This window comes from Uranotaenia lowii, chromosome 2 (assembly GCF_029784155.1).
Source record: "Uranotaenia lowii strain MFRU-FL chromosome 2, ASM2978415v1, whole genome shotgun sequence".
Taxonomy (NCBI): Eukaryota; Metazoa; Arthropoda; class Insecta; order Diptera; family Culicidae; genus Uranotaenia; species Uranotaenia lowii.
The window spans coordinates 322979989-322999740 of record NC_073692.1 but is presented as its reverse complement, the minus strand read 5'-3'; the positions used below and the strand labels follow the sequence as shown (position 1 = coordinate 322999740).

General features: G+C 33.7%; 1 protein-coding gene across 2 annotated transcripts in view; it reads right to left on the bottom strand.

Annotated features, from left to right (window-relative positions):
- The window catches only part of LOC129748728 (probable serine/threonine-protein kinase DDB_G0282963), a 366662-nt gene that overhangs the window by 101904 nt on the left and 245006 nt on the right, over positions 1 to 19752 (bottom strand). The gene's annotated exons all lie outside the window — the stretch shown is intronic.

Genomic DNA, 19752 nt, shown 5'->3' with positions numbered 1-19752 from the left:
GGAGTTTTGAAGGAAGGGCACTGATTTCAGGGATCAAAGCTCGGAAAACCGAGCAGCCGGCCACCGATCTGCAACGATCGAGTCGAAATTTATACACGGTTTATTGGGGTTGGGACGGTCAATTGATATCTGATTTCAACATTTGTATCAAACGACAAAAAAGGGATCATATTAACTGTCAAATTTACTTTCCAATAACCACGTGAGCTTGTATCGCATCGAAACGAAAATTCATAAACGGGGGTGTTTTGGCACGGTCAATGGATTCCTAATTTCAAATTTAGTAATAAACGACAGAAAAAGTGAACGCACATAAAACGTGTTCAACTTTATTGCAATTATTGCTTAAAAATGCATTCGGAATTGCAACTGGAAAATGCCTGTAAATTGACATTCATTCGAACTATTCATGACATATTTTAAATTGAAAGCGAAACGGAGTTCGTATGGGATTAGCTAGTATTAAAATAAAAATTGAAAAAGTGTTGTAGTGTACGAATGTTGAATCTATCCCTGCTGTTGCATGATGCCCCGTTTGAAGATTTTCGTTTATGTTTATGGCGTATCTATTTGATCCAAAACGGCACTCGACATTCGAAAGATATAGTATTCAGGCGTCTATCCTGAAAATTTGGAAATGTTTCATCGGGCTTTTTTGAAATTAGAGCGATTTTAAATTTTAAGTCCATTTGCATTAAATTTTCAATGGGGGTTTTCGACCTTATGTTCTATGACCATGGATTTTTCTGACTACACATATTTTATGGCAACCACTCAGTTTAATGACTTTATAGAAAATTTCATGCCCGAAAACTTTGTGGAAGACTGGAATATGATTTGAGTTGACCCTGAAAAGTTATTGGAAATTTTCTAAAACTTTATTAGACTTATTGAAATTTTTCCATATTTCTTGAGTTTTTTTTTCAATTCCGCTTCACTAAAAAGCGAATTTCTTTCCAGGCGTAGTTTGAATCGTTTTTGAGTCTTCGATAAAGTTGTTTGGGATAGAATTTTCAGCACAAATGTGTATGTAATAGTAAATCTATGGGTAATAGTCATCATACGAGCTCACAGCTCTTTGAAACCAACTGCTCCTGTATCTGCCCAGATATGTTCGAAATGATAGTTGACAACAACTTAAGCGTGAAGAAAACCCTTAGTATTACACGAAACTTCCGTATAATGGGTATACATTTTGAGCATAATCTTAAAGAAAAGTTAGGCTCATATAACAGGCAATTAAAGGATTTCTTCGAAATCAAGAAGTTGGGTGATATGGGAGGAAACGAAAGCGTCAAAGAAGGACCTGTAGTATACTGCGTCGATGTAAAAGAAATTATTCAAAAGATTCGAGACTTGCGAAATATTACTGATGAAGAACTAATTTTTAAATTTGGAATGGACGGTGGAGGTGGTTCTTTTAAAATTACTTTGTCGGTGATTTCACTGGGACAGCAGTCCAAAACTGAACGTTTCAAGGATGACGGTGTTCGAACGTATTTTAGAAATAGTTATGAATATTAGGCTAACAGTATAATAACGTCAAATTATTTAATCAACTATTAGGCTTTTGATTCTTGCTCTTGCCCCAAAACTGGAAGAAAAATATGAGAATATTGCTGCAATTTGGAACGCGCTACAATTGCAAGACATCGATGGATATGTTGCAGGAGATTTAAAAGTCAGTTGCAGCAACGAATCCAAAGCTGGCAGAATTGTGGACTGCAAAGGCAGGAGTGAGGCATCTCCAACAAACGTTTGGTTTCACATGGAAAGCTTGCCATAATCTAATGGATTCCTCAGATGTGCTTGAAGATCATTTTGATGTGCAAGAACATTGAAAGGTAAGTCAAATAAATAAATTAAAAAAAAAACACTTAAAACTGTAAAAATACCGATATCGCAGGCACTGAAGCTGTTCCAGTAGATTTACAAGGCATGCTTTAAGGAAAACTTAGATTCCGAGTACACATCACTCATTGATGAGTTTTTTACAGTGTGGGAGAATCTTAAACTGCCAAACTCTTCCAAATTCCACATTCTACGATTCCATGTGAAAGATTTTTGCGAATACACCGGAAAATCGCTGGGTGTATTCGGAGAGCAAGCCTCGGAGAGTGTTCATCATGATTTTTCAGAATCGTGAAAACGATATCAAACCCCCGATACATCGAAGTTGTACTATGATCATCTCTTAAATGCTGCAGTGGACTATAACCGTTGTCATCTGTGTTGATTTTTAATTTTGAATTAAGACTAACGTTTATTTTTATTGTTGAATCCAAGAAGGTAGTCAAAAATGACTATTTTAAAGCCAATATTACGCTATTTACCTCATTCGACTAAGCACATTTTAAGCACGACAAAACGGTTGAAGACTAAAAACGATTCAAACTACGCCTGGAAAGAAATTCGCTTTTCAGTGAAGCAGAATTGAAAAAAAACTTAAGAAATATGGAAAAATTTCAATCAGTCTTAAAAAGTTTTAGAAAACTGCCAATAACTTTTCAGGATCAACTCAAATCATATCCCATTCTTCCACAAAGTTTTCGGGCATGAAATTTTCTATAAATTCATTAAAATGGGTGATTGCCATAAAATATGTGTAGTCAGAAAAATCCATGGTCATAGAACATAAGGTCGAAAACCCCCATTGAAAATCTAATGCAAATGGACTTAAAATTTAAAATCGCTCTAATTTCAAAAAAGCCCGATGAAACATTTCCAAGTTTTCAGGATAGATGCCTGAATACTATATCTTTCGAATGTCGGGTGCCGTTTTGGTGGTCATTTTTTTATCTTGAATAACGTATTTTGCCACACCGTGCCTTCAGTCTCGATTTTTAATAAACATAATGATTTTGAACTGAATATTCTAAATAAATTTTCATCATTCCAAATTTTTAACTAAGAGAAATCACATTTGTCAAATTTTCACTGCAATCTCTCAATTTTTAATGTTAAATTTTTTTGGACACTCTTCATTTCAAATTTCCAACAACTCATATATAAAAACAGTGTAAATCGTATTTTATTTTAATTTTTTTCTTGGTGCAACTGTTTGAAATGATTTTCAACGAAAAAAAAATCTTGGAATGAATATTTCAATACATAATAGAATTGATTTTAATTTTTTATTTACAATTTAAACTATTTGAACTATTACAATTTAAATATATTTGAATTCTTTATTGATAAAGGTTATGAAATCGAATTTAAATAAGGCGGCATCCATAAATTACGTAACGCAAAAAATGAACTTTTTTGGCCCCCTCTCCCCCGTATGTCACAAATCGTAACGCTTCGACGTACCCCCCTATGAAAATTACGTAAAACTGATTATAACCCCCCCCCCCACAATTTTCTCAGGTTTTGGATACTGATTTTCGAAGGTAAAAAAAGATTTTAACATAATTTTTTTAATATTCTTCAAAACGGAATTAATGCCTATCCAAATGCATGGTAACTCTCTGATATAATAAATTGATTGTCTTGTTGCGAGTTGCTCTGTGCTTGTTAACTGATGATATACCTTGTTTACTTTATTTAGTTCAAATAGCTTAACTTGTTCTGCAAAATATACTCCACTTAGTAATATTCGTCGGAATAATCAAAATTGCATTTTTTAAATCAATTCAGAAAAATAGTAAAATTCCCGTCTTAAGGTTGAATTGAGTTCTTGGGGATAAATGTTCCTAATATTCGGTTTTCCAATAGATATTTCACGTATATTCAATACTCATTTTGTAATCTTTAAAGAGGAAAGGTTACAAACCAGTTTCAATTATGTTGAAGCTAATAAATTTTAAGCTGATTTTGGTTTGCATATCATTCTGCAAAAATTGCATGACATAAAAATAGCTGCGATTGAACTGAAATTTTTAAGGAAAAAATCGTTACGTAACGATGAGCATACCTCCCCTTCCCCTATGTCACAATTCGTAACGCTAGAGCTTACCCCCTCCCCCCTAGGAGCGTTTTTTATGTTACGAAAAATTATAGATTCAGAATGTTAAATCTGAATTTTTATTTTAGTTTAAATGTGAAATTTAAATTCTAGTATGAAGTTTGGAGCTAATCAATCAAAATGCCAACTGCACATGCTTTTATTGTAAATAATATGCTTGTTAGCTTCTTAGACGAACCGATACTTATTACCAACGTAAAATCGGGCGCTGAATATGAAAATATATTTAAAAAACTGTGGAACAATTTTTTAATTATGTTCAAAATATTAAATTTAGCTAAAAACAAAAAAAAACTTATTCGTATATTAAAATATAAATTTAAGTGTCAATTTAAGGTCAATAGAAATGAAGCATAAACTTTTTAGGATTCAGCACCCGATTTTACATTTAAATGATCGTCAGTTTTCTTCGTTGAGTAATGCCGCAAACTAGCGTTATTTAATTAAGTTCGCGTCGTCATTTTTTCTCAATTAAAAACTCATCAAGATAACCAGATCATAACCTTAACAGGGTTTGCCCGGATATTTATTGCAAAATTTGATGAAAGTCCGGCTCGGCCCGGTTGCCCGGATTTCATTGAAAAAAGCCCGGATTTTGTTCGGATCTATGCCTTTTTATTTGTCAAAACAAACAAACAAAATTTTCTATGCACCCAAAACGATTTCTAAGTACCAAAATCCAGCACGAGTTTTTTTCCTCAACGATTATTATTAGTTCTGAGTTTTTTGTCAAAAAGTAATAAAATTTTTCAAAAATGCTGCAGCGAGTTTACATAACCCTGACCAAGATTATTACTGAATAGAGTAGATTTCTGATCATCTGAATAAAAAAGCCACGGTAAATGAAAAGTTCATATACCAGTATTTCGATAGCAACTTACTACCTTCTTCAGTGAACGTTTTCAATCGTGTTTACCGTGGTTGAATTAAAAGGAATCTTTCGATTGCTTTGATTCAGTCGAATCATTCAACCAAGTAGGCTCATACCACAACAGAAAAAAGCCACTTTATAATTTTAAAATAAATGCAAGTTGTTACACGATATGCAGTACATTTTTTGATGTCAGCCCCCATATTGAAACGAGTTTCAGTTCAAAAATACAAATAAAAGTTCTTGAAATTTAATTTTGATAATTACTTTTAGGTTACAAAAACGATTTTTCTTTGTGGTTCATTTGAAATGAACACATGAATACAATTTTACAACAGAACTTGAAATTAGACGTGTTACATATATTGCAGAACATTGTTAAATTGTTATAGGTATTTATAGTTTTTGAGTTACATTTATTAGTGTAACATCAGACGTAAAGTATTTAATCCTGAATATTCTTAGAATTTATAAATCAGATTGAAGAATTCACGCAATATAAGGCCTAATTTTCGATAAAAATGCTGGAAATAAGTTAATTATTATAAGTTTATCAGATATTAAAGTAAAAAAAACTCAAATTTCTATATAATATCTGAATTATTTTTATCCACGAACCAAAAATCTTCCAAAATCAATTATTAAAACACAAGAACCAAAAATGGTTTTCCCTTGTGTCATCTGAATTCAGAAGTCAAGTTTCGTCTCAGGTTTGAATTTTTATGACTAAAACCAAAATTCTAGTTTACTAAATCAGATTAAAATTTCTCGACAATATTTGTGTAATTGACAATCAGTTGTTTTTGTTCATAACTTGAATTCAGGTTTCGTACTTTGATACACACTTTTGAATTTTAAGAATTCAGAAATAAAGTTAAGAAAATTTACCAAAAAAAAAAATAGATTAAGAATTAAAAATAACATTCTGAATTCTTTTGGTAATCAGAATTATTACTTAAAGTTATTGAAGACCAAATCTCTCATACTTCGCTTTTCAGTTTAGACAATTTCAAAAATAGCTTTCAAGTATTTTAAAACAAAAAAAAAGCTCAAAAATATGCTTATGCTAAAAAATTACAAACTTTAGAAATTCGGTCTTAGGGTAGTGGAAATATGAAATGTTCAATTTTAAAGAATTTCAAGCGCGTATTCTGCTTATATTAGTTTAGCATAGATTGGAAATTTTGACTGAACATGCAGTAATCCAGCTCGATTACAGCAAGTTAAAATCAGAATTGGGAAAAGATATGCTGATTTTTAGCCTCATGCATATTTGAAATCATGATTTCATAGAATAATAGTTTAGAGAACTTCTGGTTTAGAATGCTTTTAATCAGTTTGAATTAATATGATTAAAATTCAATTATCTTTAAATCATGACCAAAATTTAAAAAAAAATCAAACATTTTATTACAGATTAAGATAGAGTGACTTTTATTGATTTCAACAAACTGTTAAAAAGGTTTTAATTGAAACGCCTTGTATTGCAATAGTTCTCTTAAAATTGTTTAAAAAACAATCGGATTATTTAATTTTGGAAAGTATGAATAAATACCACAACAACACACAAATTTCGAACAAAAATATTTACTCTTTGAACTTGAAATTGAAAGACTAATTTTCATATCTAACAAAATTCAACTAAAATTTTTTAACTTTTGTTTTAGTTTAACTCATAGAATAATTTGACATTTTTTGTATTATGAAAAATCATTAAAATACACATAAAACTAGCATATTTTAAAAAATATAACACAGAAAACAGAAACGGAAGTTTTATTTCAAATACAGAAAAATACAGATTTTTCATGAGACCGATACAGATTTAAATAAAAAAAAAAATCATCTGGCCCTGCTACGCAGTTATGAGTATCAACAGAAGAAGATTTGAGGACCGAATAGTTGTTTTATTGGTGATTATGACCCACAATCGTTTGAATAAGGTTTTAAGCGAAATCTTTGCACTTTGATCAAAACCATAGGGAGCGCCTCTGTACAAATTTATGATCAATAATATATTCCAATGATTTTAGCTTTTTTGATAATATTTTTAAAGGTTAATGATTGATTGATACATAAATATAACTTTTATATACAGCATTTAGTATGGGAGAGTGGGGAATCATGGGCCACTTTTTTTCGTTGATCCATAACTTCTTTATTATAAAGATAAAATGAAAATAAAAAATGGTATGGTTTTCTACATTTTCAAGGTATCATAAGGTATTTTAAAAAAAAATTTAATAAGTCATTTTTTCCGAATTCTGACTACTGTTTGAAAAAAAGCAATATTTTTTGGATTTTGAAAAATGGTGGGGAATCGTGGGCCACCAAATCTAAATTGACCAAATAACACGCAAAGTTTATGAGTTGACCCAAAACTGTGATTTCCTAATTCATTTCGTAATTTAAAAGCAATTTCAGATGATGAAATAAAAAAGAGAGCTGTGTATGATCGCATAGATTCCAAAACCTGGCTCGCGAACGTTTTGGCAAAATTTCTTATATAGGATGGACAAAATATTTTTCATAACTCGTCATTTGGCATAAGAAAACTTTACAGATAGGTAAAACGTACTTTAAGTTCTGAATGTGTATAAAAACATAAAAATACAGGTGATTCAAGATGTGTGGCCCACGATTCCCCACAAGCTATGATTTGCAAATTGGTTGCGTTTGTGTGACTTACTGATGTTTCATCAAAAATTCCTTTTCCACGTGAAAGATCATGACAAAACTAAGATCATAAGCGTATGAGAAAATTTTTGGTATGCACTCTAGGTTCCCCATCGATGAAATTAGCGGGTGTTTTTTTTTAATTATTTATGTAAATTTTTCTAACTTTTTATAGCTTGATAAATAAAAGAAGCATATGATGCGTATTTCAGTCAACAACATATAGGAATATATGCTCACGCAAAGCGACGACGATGACAGTTGGTTTGAGATTTTTATCTCAATACACATCTGTGATATTAAAAGTGGCCCACGTTTCCCCATGGCCCACGATACCCCACTCTCCCCTACGTATAACTAACATTTATTGGTGATTTGACCAAACTTCTGGATCAAAAACACGGCTCGCAAAAAAACGGATTACAATTTTGGATCTATCTGTGAAACTACTGGACCGATTTTAATCAATAATACCAATTTGGAATAGTCTTCGCTGCGTCTTTGTTGGAATCAAGTTTATATACTTCTGATGGTGAGATAAATACAAAATGGTCCGATAATGACGAAAGTTTTTACCAAAAACCCAATTTTCCGTAAAGGTAGCTTTTAAAGCTCCTTGGGGCTGGATTTGCAGTCTTAGGTAAGTTAAAAATACAGTCTAAGCTGTAGGGCGAACTTCAGCATCATTTCGACCTATTTTTATTTGTTCCACTGTTCAAATGATGCCCTGAAGTGATTGCTCATTTTTGTATTCAAGACCATGAATTCTCCCAACGCATCGGAACTAAGACATATTCAAAAATACCATTCTATTTCGAAGTAGACAAACAGAGGGCATCTTAAAAAAGTCAATAAAAGGAAGAAATTATGGAAAAGGAGAAAAATTGATTTCTGTGAAGATGAGGCTGCTTTTGAGTAGAGTTGGGCCTAAAATACGTTTGTACGAATATAGTAAGGAGTTTGGGATATCAGGTGCCACTTTTTTTTCTTTGCTTCATAACTTCTTCATTAAAAAAGATTAAAAGAAAAAAACCTGTCTGTTAAAAAAAAGAAGATTTTTTTTTTAATTTTGAAATTTGCTTGGAATCGTGGGCACCAAATCTAAATTGACTAGATAACGTGCAAAGTTTATGCCTTTTCCACGTGAAAGAACATGACAAATCTTTTTGTAATGAACTTTAGGTTCCCCATCGATGCAATTAGCAGATTAATTATACAATTTTTTATTTTTTTTAGCTTGATAAATAAAAGAAGCATATGATGATCAACAACATCTAGAAAATATGCTTACGCAAAGCAACGGCAATAGCAGTTGGATTTAAATTTTTCTCTCAACACACATCTGAGATATTCAGAGTGGCCAACGTTTCCCCACGGCTCACGTTACCCTACTCTCCTGTATTGAATTAAAATGAAGAAAAAATACTTTTACTAAGGGTTTGTATGAATGTTTAAAGGGATTTTTACTGTGATGCAATTAGATGTGCGACACCCTTTACTTTGTTTTTGCTAAGTATGATCTTGGCATCCAATGACGGGAGTCTCCGGCAAACAGCCGAACGGTGCGGTTCACTCATCTCGTCTCCTCCGAGTGCGGTTTTCGTTGGTCTTTGTCGGGAAAATGATATGAAATTCGTTCAAATAAGTGGATTAGGATTTGTGAAGATTGTGATTCAGTAAATAGAATGTGCTCGAAGAATTTATAGAGTGAAAGAATATTCCCATTAACAAGCGCTTTTATGTGGGTCATGGAAAAATGGTGACGAAATAAAACTACCGCGTTGATTTTGCCATTTGTTTGCTCCATCAAGTTGTTGTTCGGGATTGTGCAACCATTGAAGTAATAATAATTGGTGGTGTTGTGAAAATATGTAAAAACCCATTTTTAGTGAATTTTGTTTGACAATTAAAGAATGGACTCTTAGCTGCCATTGCATGTTTGAACGTGTCCCGGCTGGTTGTTTTTTGTTTTTTCTGTGAATATGTGCCTCATCTGGTGGGTGAGTTAATCGAATTGAGGCACCCAGCATCGAAGCAGGCGTTGCATTGCAGCAGAGCGAGGCAAAAGCTGAATCCCGGTGAGAAGCAGTGATGCCACATTAAAATCGGTATTTTCGAGGCCAAAAAAATCGGTATTCGGTATGAAAATTCCAAAAATCGGTATAAATACCGATTTTTTTTTCGAAGCTCTTTATACTATTTTTATTGAAAGAATGTTGAAAAATTACTATTTTGCTGATATCGTAATTTTAAAACATGATATTTTCTGCCCACTGCGACTTTATTTTGTTATTCACACTAAACACTTTTATCATTTAGTATTTTTATGCTCCTTAAATCTTTACACTGAATACTACTACATTCATGAATCCAGATCTTGCCTGGATGCAGCCTTGCCAGATCTACGGATTTCTCCGTAGTTCTACGGATTTTCAGCATTTCTACGGAGCTACGGATCGATGCTCGAAATCTACGGATTTTCAGCATTTCCTACGGATTTTCTACGGATGACCGACAACAGTTTTTATTAACTTATACGGTTTATATTCGCTAAATAAAGTAAAAAAAAAAAAAATTCAAGGGATTCTGCGGATAAATGAAAATTCTACCTGACGACCAAAAAAAAAAAGGTCATCAAGTTTTATTTTGGCGAAATCAGTACGTTTTTCGATTTTCGTAAAATCTACGGACTTGAGCGGTTTTCAATCTGGCAACGCTGCCTGGATGTTCTTTTTTTTTTGCGTTTAAATAGCTGTGGGAAGCTGACGCTGAAAATGAAATGTGGGTAGAGGGGTCAGGGAAGTAAAAGTTTAGAGTAGGCAACTTAGAATAGTAAGCGATCTTGAGACGTTGGTTATACCATCCTGTACTTCCTTAAGTCCACTTCGGATGAAGATGAACTTAAAGCAGAGCAAGATAGTGAACTAACCCCTCATGATACCAGTTGGAGGAAGTACGTTGGCGGTTTAAGAAAGGTCGCTCAATTAATCCCAACGAAACTATCTACTATGCATTAAAAATAAGATGATAATAAGAACGTCCTCACCCGAAACTTTCACCTCCTTGTCGGTCATCTTGCTGGGTCTGGCTGCTTGGAGTGCTTGCTCTGTTTGGGGTGTCCTTGCTGGACTTCGTTACTTGGGTTGTTGGTTTGATCCGGAGAGATCCTTTCGTGTTGGCCATCGCTTCTCCGTCCTTGCTATATTGTATCCTTCGTCCCTCGGGCTCTCCAATCCTCCTCTTGTCATCCTACGACTTAAGCTCCGCATGCGATTAAAAAATAAAGAGAGAAAAAAAAGAGAAGCAAAAGAGAAAAAGGAAGCAAAAAGAGAGGAAACACAAAAAAAACGTATTAGTTTGATCAATTAATTTAAAACTGTAAGATTTAATATCTAAAAAGAATCCTAACTCAAACTAATAATAAATCGAGCTCAAATGAATAGAAGAAGTAATCTACATTATTCCAGAATCATACAATTTTACCAAAATATGGATGTGAGAGCCTTTTTGGGCAACCCTATTTCAAACTTATAAAAATTTCTAGCTCAAATTAATAGTAGAAGTCCTATCATAACATCACAAAATCATGCAAATTTACCAAAATATGGATATAAGAGCCTATCTTACTGTTTGAGCATCGCCCTACCTTACCTGCCTCACAAAGTTGAATGCCTACTTTTGAATAATATTCAAAAATTATCAAACCTGTTTGCTTTGAACTAAAATACTATCAAAACAACACAGGAGACGATTCATTTCACAAACCCAAAACCACAAAATATCATTTCCATCCAATTAGCTCCAAGTGATTGAAAAAAGCTAGATTTAAGAATAAACCATCGTAATTCATAAACCGCAAATACACATCCACTGGAGCATTGGGGAGGAGAATGGTATTTACATATGTTAACCTACTCCTTTCAAATTTTCTAACTGTTTGAATATATTTGGAAAAAAAAACTCCACCTCCAAATGATCTGAAAAATATAAAAGAGCATTAAAAAAGGTACATAAAATTACAATAAAAGGTCAAACAATCATTTCTGATCGGACCAAATTGACCATGTGATTGAGCTTTAGTTAAAAGTCGTGGGACCGACATCTAGGGGTTCCGTTTCACTTATGGTCGGAAGTGATCCGTTGATGCCTATAACAACACTGAACTGTGATACTCTCACTATTCTATATTTAATGTTGCTATACGTCAAGGTATACCCATTTATATCAAAGTGATATAAATGAATACTCAATCACGCCCACGGAAGATCTTGCCTGGATGTTCTTGTTTCAGAAATACAACGTTGAGAAAAAAAATAATTTCTACAATTTTTAAAAATTGAAATAAATAACAACTGCTTATGACATTATTCAAGATAGTCATTAGGTATTTGATATTAAAGATCATAACTCATTGAACAATTTTGTTGAAGACTGCGAAATGATTTGAATTTCTCTAAAATTTCGTCAATATTCCCGTTTTTTTGTGTTTTAGAAAAAAATAACGAAATGAAAATTTCCATTACTTTTTTTCTTAGAAATCAAAATTACTCGTGGACTTCGAGAATGTTGATTATTGTGTGGATATTTTCAAAATATTTGGAATGTTTCAAAGCTTTGCCAAAAAGCGCACAAATTTTTTAAAGAATTTTTACCAGCAGTTATCACAAAAACAAAGGATTTTTTTTTAATTTTGTGGACTTGTGTTATTTATCAAGAGCGTGCACTTATCTTGGTTCCTAAATTTTAAACCCACAACGTCAAGATGTGATTTGCTTATATCTTGAACTGCTATAATCTCTAATCTACCATGTTAATTGATAATCAAAATTCGATCTCAAGAGAGTTGGCATAGGAGACAAAGATGCTATCGAATAATCTGAGACTTGCTGGCTAAATAAGCACTAGAATTATATTGGTTCATAATTTAAATAAGGAAAAAGATAGTTATAGTTATATTTTGAAAAAAAATCTGTCAGAACGAATTTTTCAAAAATCGGTATGAAATCGGTAGGTTTTGCCAAAAATCGGTATTCTGTGAATACCGATTCTTGGTCGAAATTTAGGTCAAAAATCGGTATGAATACCGAAAAATCGGTAGGTGTGGCATCCATGGTGAGAAGTTTCCAGAATATTTCTTCTTTCTTTCCCTCTTTTTTCTATGTATATTCTGTTGAGTGAGGATTGCAACGAGTGTCTGAACTACGGCAGCGAAAGCGGGAGAAAACTATACCTTTTTCACATTTCTCTTTTCCTCTTCATTAAACTTAACTGTGATAACACGCTTGTCGTCTTCCTCTCATTATAGCGATTTCGGTATCATATGAGGGAAAAGTTCCTTTCAACCAAATAACGATATTTTAGTTACAGCGGCCGTGTGACGAGCCAGTGGTTTCACATGTGGTTCGGGAGAATGTGAATCAAATCTAAAGCGAGCCATAGACTACACAAATGGCCTGTACAAATTCGATGATTCCACGACGATTGTTTGATCTATGTTCGCCCACACACTATACAAACATTTTTCACGCGAACACAAATGATTGCTGGCGAAAACAGCAAGAGAAACAAAAAAAAAACCATCTCCACCCCGGCTGGGAGGGTGGTTGGTACAAAATATTTCGATCCCGACCGATTTTACTCCAACCGTTTGGGCGCTCATTCAAGCAGTGCCATACACTATGCAAATCGTGTTTACAGCGACAAAATTTCATCGAATTTTATCGCATTTGTACAAATGTTGTGTAGTCTGTGGCCCGCTTAACGCGCTACGAAAGGAGTGGAATACTTATGGCTCGTTGCATCAGTCGGGTGCTCAGTCGTTAGAATGTTTTTTTTTTTACTTTCCATTCTTCTGAACCGTTTATAGGTAGAGAGTTCAATAACAGGTGGAATCTTATCTCCAAAGGTGAATTACTGGTGAATATTTGGATTGGTAGGACTATTTTATATTAGATTAATTTTATGCCATCCATTTTCCCGATTTTATGCTGTATATAAAAATGACTCACATGGATGGAAATCAATTGATGAAAATTGATTCAACTGATTTCAACTTAATATTTAAAAATCATAGTTTCGTCTTAGAATGCCTTATTGAATGAAATTCAAACATTTTTCATAAAAGCAAAAAATGGCATGAAATCTCAAAATGCGGTTCAATTCTTATAATTTTAATCATCATTGTTAGAATATTTATATAAATAATTATCGTAATCTATCGAATTCACATTTTCAGAACCGAGCAAAGCCGCATGGATCACCTTTCACAATTTTCTGCGAGAAAATTTCTCGCTTGAGCACTAAAAGTTGATTTTCAAATCTGTGGTATTATTTTCAGGTACTTTTACAAAGTTACATTTATTTTTAATGCAAAAAGCTATAGTTCAACAGAAATTGGATTAAAGAAACTATGTTGGAAAATATTTCGTTGTATATTATGTGGCTACTAACAAATACTGATTTCAGATTAATATGCAGGAAGAATGTAGTTATTGAATAAGATGGTAATACTTTTTTTCCCTACAGGTAATTGTATGAATGAAATTTTCGGTGACCTTTATCCTACATCGATTTATTTTAGTTCATATTCTTCTTTTACTAACAGCATGAGAGATCTGACTGGGTATAACAATCATCTAAAAAAGCATCTCGATTGATTTTTCTGATACCGTGACATCAGAATAATCTCTGATTTTACTTAAGTTTTCGAGTTTTACACACAGAATTATCTTTTTCAGGTAATAACGGTGAACGATTCTTCATATCTTTTAAATAAAATTTGCTAAAAGTTTTTTTTTATTTGTTCTGTGAATTATATTGACTAAATTTTAAAATGGCAGCTTTTCAAAAAATGAATAGAAAATCACGAAACGCGGAAAGGTTGGAGCGCGTGTTCTCAAAATCAGCCATTAGGGGGAAAGTTCATGATATGCGCCACGACGGTAAAACGCGCCACTTTGAAATACATAATATGCTTGTGTTTAATGCATGAAAAACATCACTACCCAAGTAACCATAAGCATTAAGCCATAATCCTTAATCAGCATTAAATCAACATTTCTAATGCAAGTTAGCATTATATCAACATTGATAATGCTTTTAAGTTTTATATAAGCATTATTAATGCATAGAAGCAGTAACAAAAATTAGCACTAATGGTAGCACTATTTGCACACATAGAGCTACTATATAAAGTTAACAAGCATTAAGACTGTAGCACTAGAACTTCCTGTTAATGCTTATATAAAGCTTTTATAAAGCGTAGAAACGTCAAACCGGCGAATGTAAACAAGAGTGATTTTCTCATTTGTTGCGTGTGAGTTACCAAGACAGCTATCAAAAACAAACAGAGCGAGCAGTTGCAGTTGTCTTCTCCCAAAATTTTCCAATACATTTCCAAACCTTCTCATGCATACATTGTCTATGAAGTTGTGTGACCCGAACAGTACTTGAAGTACGGGTTTTTTTCACCTACCTTATCAGCATCAAGAGTGGTTGAAATGGTAAAGGCGCAAGGAAAGATAAAGGCTGCTGCGGGATCCTCGGTTCGAGGCTCATCAAAAGTAATTCATAATTCAATTATAATTACTTCTTATTTCATAGAACACTTCATTAAGCAAGCATAATCCTTCATTCAGCAGGTTCATTGATGTTGTAGATAATGATTTTATTTTTTAAGTTTTGTTCATTTCCGTTTCTAATCAATCATGATCAATCAATTAATTAATTAAAAGGTGTTCTAAGTATGCATTGTTAATGCTTTTAAACGGCTGGCGAAAAATGACATTTTGATGGTGCTCTAATTCAGCATTTGTAATGCTTATTTGAGGCTATGTCATGATAGCATTTATTCAGCTCGCTATTTCGCCTTTTTAGCATTAAATCTGCATTATATACGCATATAGTGCAAAACAAGCATTATTTCAGAGTCATATATGGGAATATAGTGTTGATCAAGGGCTATATTTAAGTGCTTATGGTTACTTGGGTAATCTATAAATAATTGATCGAACAATCAAGGCATATTTAAATTTTGTTCCTAAATGTAGTAAAATTAATTTAAAAAATAAAATAAAGTTTAACCTTGTTTTGATGTAAAATGCAGCAGATTTTCAGTAAGGTTTTACTATGGTTAAGAACTGCAAAATAATAAATGTTTTGTGCAGAATGAGATTAAAATTTTATAAATTTGGATTTATGATTGCGAAAACATGTTAAACATGCGAAAATAGTTAATTTTAACAAGGTTTCTACCATATCCTATTGTTTTGGAAATACGCGCCAGGTTCATTTGATGCTAATAGTATGAAATGAACATCTCATAGTTTTCTAAAACGGTCTGTGCGAAAAGAAAAACAAAATATTCTTAATGAACATAAAATAATAGCTCTGATTCTTTTTTCTTGATCCCAACTACCGTTTTTATGAATTAATCATTTTGTACTAAAATTAAATTTAGTTTTGATGGTTTAGAATTGTTAACATATGGTTTTTTTCAAAAATATTCTTGAATAACCCCTTTTCAAATCTTAAGTGTGGGAATGGAAAAAGAAAAAATATACCGGTGAACTGGAAGTGTGTTTACTGTTTTCTTAGTTGGAAAAGTGTGGTAAAAATAGCTTTCTTTGTTAAAAAAATGTGTGCCTATGTTCGACGAAGCATCCGGCGTCCCTGGACCATCGAGGAAATGGCCAACGCGATCCAAGCCCTGGACTATGGAGTGTCCCAACACTTGGTGGCCAAAAGATTCGGCATTCCAAGGCGAACGCTGATGCGCTATGCCGAAATGAAGAAAAAAACGGGTAAAATTGAAATGCCCCGGCTAGGAGGAGTTAAACCGGTCTTCACGGAGGAACAGGAGCTTGAGTTAGTAAATTACCTAAAGCATATGAGTAAGTGTTTTTTTGGACTCACCTCGATGGACGTAAGACGCCTGGCATTCAATATTGCTGAAAAACATAGCATCCCTCACCCATTCGATCGATCTAAGAAAATGGCTGGGCCGGCATGGATGCGATCATTCCTTAAGCGGCATAGTGATCTATCACTTCGAAAACCAGAAGCGACTTCATTGGCAAGGGCCAGGGGATTCAGCCGAGAAAATGTTGCGAAATTCTATGATTTGTTAGGCAACATTTTCTCAGAACATGATTATCCGCCCAGCAGAGTTTACAATGTTGATGAAACTGGATTTTCGACGGTAAGTGAAAACCAAAACATTTAAAATTGAAATAAAACTCATAAAGAAACTTACAGGTTCCTACACGCAGTTCCAAAATAGTAGCGGAAAAAGGTGAGAGACACACATCGGGAGTATCTTCTGCGGAGCGGGGACAAAACACTACTGTTATTTTCGCCATGTCAGCAGCGGGTGGCTTTGTGCCGCCCATGTTCGTTTTTCCCCGGCAGCGCATGCAGGAAACTTTGAAAGTTGGAGCCCCTTCTGATGCATTGTTTGCGTGTGCTCCTAAAGGCTGGAGTAACGCCAGTACTTGCAGCAAGTGGTTCGACCATTTCTTGGCACATACCCGCCCTGCCAAAGATGCTCCGATACTTTTAATTTTGGATGGACATTCGAGCCATACAAGGAATTTTGACATGTTGGAAAAAGCCTCCAATAACTACGTGCGAATTATTTCGATTCCGCCACATACATCGCACAAAATACAACCACTAGATGTGGCATTTATGGCACCACTTAAACGGCACTATAATCGCGCTGTGGAACATTTCCTTCGTCGCAATCCCGGTTCCAAAGTGACTCTTCACGACATAGCAGCTCTGGTCAATGAAGCTTACACCGCTACGGCTTCCGTTTCAATAGCAGAAAATGGTTTCCGTGCATGTGGTATTGTACCGTTTAATCCTTCAGTTTTTAATGATCGAGACTATGCTGCTGCTGATTTCCTCAATATTTTTGAACCGAATATGGAGCTACATACGGAAAGTAACGATGGTAGCCGCAGTATTCCTGCAATCGAAGGTACAAATTTAAAATTTTCATTTCGCCTACAAAAATATATACTTATGTTTTCTTCTATCACTTTTTTAGTTGATCAACCGAGCACCTCGTCAGGAACTACCGAAGCGAATCCAATATCGGCAATGCCTTCAGTCTTCCAGTGTTTCGGATTAAACGAAATTTTTCAACTAGACGCAGGGCAAACACTCATTCTAATGGACCAAGACGTAGGCACACATACCGAGAGTGCAACTGTCAGTTCACAAATTTTCGAAATCGAAAACACGCAAGAATATAATCCGAATACTTCTTCTGGGATTCGTAGCGACCAACGTACGTAAAGTTGAAACAAAAACACTTCGAAAATTAAACGTGAAAATGAAATTCACGATTGCTATGATTAAATAAAACAAATATTCTATATTCTTTCAGACGATTCTTCGAACGCGAACTTCGAAAGTGGAACTTCCTTTGGATTTGACTTTGGTAAACGTACGTGTGTATAGAATGGAAATCAAAACAATGAAACCATGATGACTGCTTTGATGCGTAAAAATTTAAACGATTTCGAATATTACATCAAACTTTATGTCGTTTCAGATGATTCTTCAAATTCCTCAGCTAACAATATCGTCATTAATCCAAACGTTTACTACATGCTGGATGGCGATGGTTTGGTGTCAGAAGTAAGTTCTATTAAATCAAAAAATGCGAAGCCGAAAGGGAGATCTGGTCAGAATGAAGGGGCTACTGATTTGACGTCTTCTCCTTATCGAAAGGAATTGTTGAAAGCAAAAGCCCGTAAAGACCAAAAAGGCATTAAAAAAACAAAGTCAACTTCCAAAAAATTGAAAACCACACAATTTTGCAACGATGTTTTGTGTTCGCTATGCGGAATGCTTTTCAGTTCATGCGAAGATGGTGTTGGCTGGAACAAATGTACTGAATGCAGCTGTTGGTTCCACGTCCAGTGTTTGGAACAGGATTTACAAGCAATCTCTAAGTGTGGAAGCTGTGAGTGAACAATCTGGAGAATATGAATTTGTAATCAAATGTTTTTGTTTCTACATTTCAGGTGTCTGAGGGATGCGATACAATTTATCAAAAGTTGTACAATGCTTGAAGCATTTTTTTTTGCAATGGAAGAATCATTTTGTTTTTGTTTTTTAAGTATATTTTTTTGTTTGTTTTATAACTAATCATTTTCGTTTTTTTTTCGATTTGTTTCAATAAACTAAGAACTGAAACCTGCATACTCCCATGACTTCAGGTAAACCTAAATACCTTATAATATCACACATATTTCGTTTAATATACTTGGATTGATACTAAAAGTTTTCATCTTAAGCGTTCTAGCTTAAAAAAGACTGAAATTATTACAAATTATTAACAACAAGATGATAACGAACTACATTCTAATTAAGATGAGTATTAAATTCCGCTGATGTTTTCCAAAATGCTTTAAAATCTGGAATGGCGGGCGTTAAGACAACTGTTACTTCTTCAAATCAAACATCTTATATCTCCCTTCTACATAACTTTACTTTTTAAAAGCTTTAACACAGGTCTTAAATTTTTTTCATGTTTAGACAACAAAGTTTACGAAATGTTGAAAAATTGTTCATCTCTTTTAATGGTATATTGTTTTATTTTAGAGAATATATAACAAAGTTCTAGTTAGAAGCTAAGTGAATTGATCATATCATAATACACGATGCGGATGAACTTTATTCATCCGTATAATTCATTAAAACCTGTGGCGCGTTTTAGGAATTGTTTACGGGCTTATCAATCGCATGTTTTGGTGCATCATGACAGTTGTTTGTGATCGAATTGAGCACCTGTTGGCGCATGATAGCAATACATCTGTACTCTGCTCTGTAAAATTAATAATGGTAAAATTGAATATTTTATGGTTAAATAACAATTTTGAATAAAAACAGGCATTGGAACTAGTAGAAAATACAATTTCGAAAGACTCGGGCAAGTTTTCATCCATTAAAGCTGCTTAATATTCAATAATATCAACGATTTCCTTATATGGCGCATATTGACGCATGTTCCCCTATGCACTCAAACGTATATGACAAACAGCCTCGAATATATTCGTAATTTCTGTAAGAGCAAGTTCACTGGTGTTGAAAAAAAGTGGTAGAAGTTTTGGAATTTTGAGGGTTTTACCATGCAAAAATGTTTTCAAGATCTTTGGGCGTTGTATTTTTTTACAGAACTGTTTCTATTTCAGCCGTATGTGGTAGAAATTGCTATTTTTGCATC